Raw genomic sequence first — 8,499 nt, 5'->3', positions numbered from 1 at the left:
GTTAGATTATAGGGGGTTTTATATGTATATATGTGTACGTTTATTATTAAATAATATACATATTTGTTTTTCAATAATGATAATTAATGTAATGACGATTTGCTATATTTTTAATTTTAAAATATATTGTTTTTACTAAACGGGTGGGTTCTCGAACCAGCTGGGGATTCTTTTTCCCCGAACCCGTCGGGGTCTCAGACGGGGGTCGGGGACGGGGATGCATTACCCGTCCAATACTCGTCCCGTTTCCATCCCTAGTCAGAGATGATCTTATGGCAACCGATAGTTTGTCAACGACTTTTGGTTCATGATTTTGAAGTCTTATCCATAGATTATCAAGGAATTTACCGACGGATTTTGTCGTCTCCATCGGTGTTTTTAATTAAAACAAATAGTTTAACATGTATTTCTTACATTTAATTTTGTATTTTTATATGCAGTATAAAGGTAAATGAAATTGCAAAATTCATATTAAAACATAGAAAAAGTGAAAGTATTTAATGTCTATAGATAGTTTACGCTATGAAGTACCGGTGGATATTAAACATAGATGAAAAATGAAATTATTTTATATTTACTGACAAAATATAGTACTGTCGCCAAAAGTCTTGATAAATACCGATGGTTAAACAACGGTTTTCAATTCCACATCTATCCGTTGATAAATATCATATAATTTTCACTTCACATGATAGTCAATATATGCAAGGGGGTTAAAGTCATGAATCAATGAAGAACACGTTCTTTTTTTTCCACGAATCCAGTCTTCGATAAAAAATGAAAGGACATTTTTAGTTTCGGTGTTTTTTTAATGCTTGTACGCATTCTACACGTTTACATTAAGTTAATTTAATTGAAAAAATAGCTAAATGACCAATTTTCCCCACATGCCTTAGCAGGTAGGATCACCTCGTAGAGTTTTAACGGCTGTTGACTTTATGAACAAAATTCAAAACAAATGCAAACCACGACAAATATTTTGTAATTTCAAATAGGGACTAAACTCGCAAAGTTTACAAACTACATGGATGAAATTTGTAATTTATTCTTAAATTAAAGATAGAAATTAAGTATTAACACCATCTATCCAGTTAATTAATGTGATTTTTGCTTCAAACAATAATTAATCTTCCATCATCAACAAATACTGTTTTTCATACCAAATACAATATTTAAAATATATACTTTTACGCTAAATTAGAGTTAACAAAATACGATCCCAATGAATAGTGTTATACCAACTTCTATGTTTTACTATTCATAATACTAAAACCGTATAAGATACGATATGTATATTGGAAATAAATGGTGTAAAAACGGATTTGATGAAAAATATAAGATGTTTCTCGATCTTTTTAGTCTTGTTAATTTAGACACATACGATGTTGTTGATATAATAATGAAACTCAACGTAGGGGTTGTTTACTAAACGCTTACCTGGTAAGTGTTTACTGGATACATTTCCTCATCGGATGAACATCACAAGGGCCAAGAATCTTACCGGGTAAGAGTGATGAGAATAATGGAGAGTTTTACCCGGTAAGTGAAGATGACGACTCTTACCCAGGTAAACGCTTACCCGGTAAATTGTTGCATTCAATACGTTTTTTATGTACTAAAATCTTACATATCAAAATAAATTGTAGTGTCGACTCCTCTCGGTAAGCACTTACCGGGTAAGCATTTGGGTAAACAGCCCCTTAATTAATACAACACATAATTAAAAAAAAATATACTTAAAGTCATAAATAATAGTAAAAAAGAAGTGATAAAAATTTGTAAAATTTACAAAAGTAGAAATATTTTGGCATTTAAAAGGAGACAAATATTTGTAATATGAATGAGTTGGTAGAGAAAAAGGAATGGAATTGAAGAAAAGTGCATGTAGCATTCCATTACATAAACCCTTTTGATTGTACTCTTTGTCATCTCTGATTAGGATTACCATTTCTTCAATATCCAAGACTTTTTTTTTTTTTTTTACAATTTTCAATTTTCTGGCTCATAGAATGAAGAACATCCAAAGTATAATCTTTATAATTAAATTAATAGACACAAAAACACACCTCAATAATTTCGATTCTATGGTCCATAAGGTAGCTGTTATCACTACAACAAAAGCGAGTTTATAGGACACTTTAAATTTCTAAGCGTCCTAATAAACCTTTTTATGAGACTTAGTTTATATGATCAAAAAAATAAAGCGTCCTATTTAAAGATATTGTAATGAGTTTATATGACGCTTTTAGGCGTCTTAACAAATTTTTAGGACATTTTTGATACAAAGTGTCGCATTAGMAACTTTATAGGACACTTTTGAGAAAGTGTCCTATAAACTCAATATTTTATAGGACATTTGTTTTTATAAGACACTTTTTCAAATAATGTTCTATAAAGTTGTTAATGGGACACTTTATATTAAAAGTGGCCTAAAAAACTTATTAGGGCATCGAAAAACGTCATATAAACTTATTACAATGTCTTTAGATATGACGCTTTATTTTTTGGGTCTTATAAACTAAGTCTCATAAAAAAGTCTATTTGGACGCTTAGAAATTTAAAGTGTCCTATAAACTCGATTTTGTTGTAGTATTATGTTAGTTGAAAAATTAGTTATTGACTAATAAACTAATCAATATTGCAAGATAAGTGTGCAATCGTCTAAAAGATATGACGATAGTGATAGAGATAAATATATTAGATTAGATTAGAAATGAAATATCTCGTAATTATCTAGTTGCTAACTCATCCCTAAAAAAAAGCTTATGACTAATGAGAATTACACGTTCCTTCTCTCTATTCTATTGTTGTTCTATTTCAATCATTCTATAACACGTTATCAGCATGTTGCTCCACCAATTGAATTAGTACCCTGCCGCTGAAAGATTTTATAGCACCCCAAGATCACATTTGCATATAACCATGTATTTCATTTATCATTTTATTTTATTTTATTTTATTTTAAACATGTAAATATTATTTATTCATTTACAATTTACATAGACTTGTTGATTTACTTACGATTATATTATCTTGGATCAATATGCTTGTATTATATATATCCATTTGCTTATCTTTAAATGGTGATATTAATCATAAATCATAATTCTTTAATAATTAATTTTTTTTGGGATATTTAAAGTTTATTACTATAATTTGTTAAAATTTAGATAAGATAGATTATATGATAATTCATTTAATTTAAGATATAAGAGTGTTTCAAAAACAAATCAGTTGATAATCTTGCGCAAATATGAATATTTGAATATAAATACATGCATATTATTTATAATTCTAAGTATTTATTTATCATTAATTATATTTGTGATTTAGGATCATATAATCATTAAAATGCTTTGTTTGAGACGATATTGAATAATTTATTTTAAAACCCATTAATAATTTATTCCAAATGCTTTACCTTATTTAAATGTTTATCTTAATTTATAATTGTTATAATTAAATTCAAATGTTTATCTCAATTATGAGTTCCAACTCATAATTTTCAGCCTTATAATTAACTAGTGTGGAACCGCGCTATTGCGTGGTAGCATGAGTACTTTGGTTAATGGTTCGAAGTTTGTCTATATAAATATATGTTAGTTGTTAATAGAATTATTAACAAATAGTATTCAAATAATTCGAAAAAGTTAATAAAATTTAATTAATGAAATTTTAATATATATATATATATAGAGAGAGAGAGAGAGAGAGAGAGAGAGAGAGAGAAAGAGAGATTAACTTGGGTATAAAGTTCTAAAATAAAATAAAATAAGTAATAATAACGATTGGAGTGTGGATAATTTATGTATTTTTTGTTCGATTGATGATGAAGTCTTTTTTCTTTTAAAAGATAGGATGATATCTCTCCCGATTTCATTAAGAAATAAATAAATGTACGTCTAAATCATACGGTAACTAATTATATGTACAAAAAAGTATGGTAAACAGAAACTTGGTCTATAAATAATATAAAAAGATATTAGCCAGTCATTTAATACATATAAATTACTATAGATAATAATTCATTGTTATAAGACGAATGATGTCTATAAATAACAAAAACAAATACTCCCTCCATCCCAAAATAAGTGTCCCCGTTTTTATTTTAGTTTGTCCAAATTAAGTGTCTACTTTCTAACTATACTCTTAATTATGAGATAGAAAATTCATTAATCTCTCAATTATGAATGATAGATTTGTCATTTAATAAAACAACCCACCATGTACTAAACAGTACTAACAATAGTCTCTAATATTCAGTTTCTGTTTTCGACATCGCTGAAGGTTCTTTGGTGTGAGTTTTGTCTTCTTAAAGTATAAGAGTCACTGGAGAGCTACAATGCATGTTCAACGATCACTGAACAGACTCAGTGATGATTGTTGAAACTGAATAAGCAGAAATACTATAATTTGATAGGTAAAAGGGATTATCATCAAATCAATGAGAGAGGATCAACAATCGCACCAATGACCACCACTCCATCTCTGACACCACAACAATCGGCTCCATCACCAACTCTAGCTCAAGGACCAGAGACGAGGCCCTCTGATGATGTAAATACTCTTCCCTTTCCCTCGATTATTTTAGCAACATATACCTCTGATCCTGTTGCAGGCATCGTCACAGTTGTTACAAGGGCAACCCCCTTATCAGAAGTACCACCATCTGAACCATCATCAACCGACCCTTCACCACCAATCGATGGAGCCTCACCCATCATAATGAGTTCTTCATCACCCCCTAAAACACATCCCATAACCACACCAACTCCAAAACAACCAAAATACCAACCTCCATTGTTTCCATCACCCACACCACCTTCATCTCCAATCCTACCAAAACCCCAACCAGAACCTGAAACCATACAACCAGAAACCACCTAAATAGAAACGACCCAAACAGAAACCATCCAACCAGAACCATCACCCATACACCCAATAAAACATACAGTTCTTATAGACATCCCTTTCTCCTCGAGGAAGCCTCCTTCCATCAACAGAGTATAGAAAGTCATTGCACAAATGGAGATGTTGCACCCAGAAGTGCCTCCAAGAGAACCCATACTGATGGAAAATATCCATAAGTATCTCTACAATGATTGTGACGAGCAAAGAATTTTGAATCCTCCAAACCTATCTCCGAAATCCATGGACTTGATCAGTCACTGGTTCGTGAGACAACATACTCAACCGACACATATCATTTTTTTCAAACGAAGGAATAAATATTGTCCACAATATTAAGCTCCGAACCTTTGTCAACAAAACCATCAAGTTCATTGAGTACACCATTGAGCGAGCACACGGGATGATCAGCGTCTTCAACGACAATGATCAACCTTAACCTATGGGACTTAATTGATTTATATGGGCACACTATTCAGCATGAGGATCACAGAAAGTATGGAATAGCTCGAAGAGTGATCATGGAGACAATGGAACTCTTGTCAAGTTCAGAGCGAAGAATGATTTCCAGATTACGCTAGAACTCGACATTGAAAGACTCTCATGAAAGACTCCTAATCAAGACATTCTTGGACTTCAAGTGACAAGGACTACATCTGTCTTGTCACAACCAGAATTGGTTCTGGTATACAAGGACGAATACAAAAACAAAAGGTTCTTTCAGGTGTCTAAAGCCTTCAAGTATACAACCAATACACTTAAATGGTTTCAGAAGGTCGTCCAAGAAAGACTAGGCAGAAGCCATGTGCCCAAGGAGAGAGGGAACAAAGCTGATTCATGGAGTCTCTCAATTGAGACTATGAATGATGTGTAATTTTTCTAGCTTTACATACTGTATGAAATGATCCTATCAATGAAAAACTTTTGACAAAAAGATGGTTCTTCTAGATTAGTCTATTATACATAGATAGCTATTTGTTTATCGTTCATAGATAAATATTTTTTATTTTTCATTACTTAGGAAGAGATTGTTAGACCCCATTAACTCTCATATGTAAATGTAATGAAAAATTTACTAAGTATGGAAGTCTGGAGATCCGATGGAAATCCAGAAGAAGGAGTTGAAAAGATTCTAAGTGTTGAAAGACAAACCAGAGATACCATGAAGATCCATAGAGGCTATGTAGACCTGAAGTACTTAGCCTAATAATCATCCACTAATGAAGAGTTCATCATGTCAATGAACTTAGCCTTTCCATAACCCCTCTAGTTTATAGCAGCTGATGAATATCTAGAAATGTCAACCAATGCTCGATCAGATCTATTCTACCAACCAGATACATGAAGAATCTTGATTGGACACTCTAACGCTACCTGAAGACACCTGGACATGACTCATCGCCAGTATGAATTTTGTTATTCTAGGTAGTTAGAGATAATCACCATATCTCTTAGATAGATATCTTCTCCTTGTTTTTCTCATAGATATCTCATCTTAGATTGTTATCACTTAGACTAGATTGCTAGTATATTGTGTACACCTTCTCATTATCGTTATTATAGTGAAATCACTTGAAAGCTTTATTCATTCTTGAATATCATTCAAGTTGTTCATCATTTTCTTCGTCTAAAAGATAGATTTAGGTTCTCATACTTAAATCTTATTGTTAAATTGAGAGATCTAGGAGTAACAGAAACAATGCAGGAAAATTATACTACTTGACAAATGAAAGGGTATTTGGTCAGGTAGTACTAACCCACCAAGTATAAAGCCTGTAGGACATAGATAAATCATTTGTCATAAAGCGTAATGTGAAAAATTAAGTCATAATATATAAGGATCTCCCTTGGAGGAAGATTTCTCACAACGCCGAGGATTGACCACGAGAAGACTTACTCTCCCGTGATGGACGTTATAACGTTCTGCTAATTAATTAGCCTAGTAGATCCCGAAGGACTGGAAATACAACTCAATAATGTGGTTACTACATATCTGTATGGGGATTTGGATTCGGAGATATATAAAAGTGTTTGATTACATTACATTACCCAAATCAAGTAACTATAAACCACAAAGTGCGTTTGCAATAACAATAAAAAAGCTCACTTTATAGATTAAAACAATCTAGGCGGATGTGATATACTTTCCTAAGTGAATACGTGATTCAAAAGGGATATAAGAACAATGAACCATGCCCTTGTGTAATAAAGAAAATGAGTTCTAGACTTTCAATCGTAGCTTTATATGTCGATGTTATGAACATAATAGGCACTCTTAATGAAATAAGAGAAACCACAAGCTACTTGAAATATAAATATGAAATGAAAGATCTTGGGAAAACTTAGTTTTGTCTAGCTATTTGAGCTAGGAAAATGAGTTTGTGGAATATTATTCTACCGATCCACATATGCTAGAAAATGATCAAGCGATTTAACATGGACAAAATGCATTTTTGGCTAGAACTCCCATGATCGATCGAAGTGTTAGATATAAGGAAAGATTCATTTCATCTAAAGAATGATGAGAGGTTTTGGGAGCTGGAATTCCCTATCTAAGTATATTATGTGCATTATTATACTTAGCACAATATACTTGACTATATATTGTATCTCTCAATGAACTTGTTAGCTAGATCTAGCTTAGCGCCTGCACATCGTCATTGGAATAATATCAAATTAGTATTTTGGAACCATTGACTTGGGCTTATACTTTCCTACAAAGAGAAAAGTAGGATTGATAATGGAACTTCAATACCTACTTAGATAGTGAACGACAAAAGTACTAGCCCTTATATAAAAAAAAATCCAGTAATGTCTTGGTATGTCTTTGCTAATACTAACTATCTACCTGACTCATACAAAGGTCATTTCCAAGTGGATAAGGAATTACTATAGGGAACATGCCTATTTCTTGGAAATAAACTAGACAAACTCTTGTAGCTTCCTCTTCGAGTTATTCCAAAAATACTACTCTACACGAGACTATTCAATAGGAACTAGTGTTTTGAGTTCATCCAATACCCTACCTGCATATATGGAAATAATGCATCGTGTATCAAAGAAATGAAAGCAAGATACATCAAGGGTGATAACACAAAGCATATTCTGGTTTAACTTTATATACAATCAGCAATAACAAACTCTCCTCTAGATTCAAGTGAATCGAGTATGATGGATGAAGAATGTGACACATTTGCTTACCAAATCATTATCTACAACCATATTTGGAAAATATGTAGAAAGTATCGGAATGCATTGACTTTCAAAACTCTCTTGATTAATGAACGAACTAGGAGGAGTAGTAGACAAAAGGGGGAGTCTACTATATATGTAATATTGGTATGTTGTGCTCTTTCTTTCACCCAAGATTTTATTTTTCCCATTGGGCTTTTTCCCTTGGTGTAAGGTTTTAGTGAGGCAACAATTTATATATTATCATGCTTTTCTAACTCTCATGATAAATGTATAAATATGAAAGAATATTAGACTAAAAAGAAAAGTATATGTGTTGCAAATAAACTGATGCATTGTACTCTTTCCTTCGTTCTAATTTTATTTTTTCCCACTAGATTTTTATTTGGGCGTAAGGTT

This window comes from Cynara cardunculus (assembly GCF_001531365.2).
Source record: "Cynara cardunculus var. scolymus isolate 2C chromosome LG 13, CcrdV1, whole genome shotgun sequence".
Lineage (NCBI taxonomy): Eukaryota > Viridiplantae > Streptophyta > Magnoliopsida > Asterales > Asteraceae > Cynara > Cynara cardunculus.
The sequence above is the reverse complement of the archived record's forward strand: the minus strand, read 5'-3'. Positions refer to the sequence as shown.